General features: G+C 39.5%; 1 protein-coding gene and 1 long non-coding RNA gene across 2 annotated transcripts in view; both read left to right on the forward strand.

The window, feature by feature from the left end:
- LOC111646870 (protein NLRC3-like) overlaps window positions 1-511 on the forward strand; it is a 20897-nt gene that overhangs the window by 10160 nt on the left and 10226 nt on the right. The gene's annotated exons all lie outside the window — the stretch shown is intronic.
- LOC147817279 (uncharacterized) overlaps window positions 1-511 on the forward strand; it is a 12421-nt gene that overhangs the window by 5129 nt on the left and 6781 nt on the right. The gene's annotated exons all lie outside the window — the stretch shown is intronic.

Raw genomic sequence — 511 nt, forward strand, 5'->3', positions numbered from 1 at the left:
GATCCTGATCTAGATGCTGGACTTTGATCTGATAACAAGTTGTTTTATGAAGGATCATGATTCATGTTTAATTAGGGCAATGACTGTGGTTACCATGGTTACACACAGAGTGATCTACATGAATAGTCTCTAACAGAAACCAGTGAGCGCCCCCTGGTGGCTCCTGTCAGTCTACAGGGATCCTGGAGGATGGATTGATGGTGGATGTGAAGGGTTAACAGGAGTCTCACTGTTACGTTCAGTGCAGCATTTCATTTACATTTATTTATTTTATGTTTTGAGACGTATTGAAATAGAAGAAATAAGCACTAAACACAGAAATCATCATATTAAAAGCCTGTAAAACACAGTTATACATCAGCTACGACTGACACACTGACTCTGTCTGGAACAGGAGCTTTGCAGCTTCACAGTGATCAGAGAAAGTGTCAGAGTGACGTTTGTAAAGATTTGTCCAGAAACGCTGAAACATTAAAATTATAATGAGTCAGAGCTGTAACTGTAAAGTCCA

The sequence above is a fragment of the Seriola lalandi genome, unplaced genomic scaffold (assembly GCF_002814215.2).
Source record: "Seriola lalandi dorsalis isolate HSWRI2012SDOR001 ecotype SW California unplaced genomic scaffold, Sedor1 jcf7180002054977, whole genome shotgun sequence".
Lineage (NCBI taxonomy): Eukaryota > Metazoa > Chordata > Actinopteri > Carangiformes > Carangidae > Seriola > Seriola lalandi.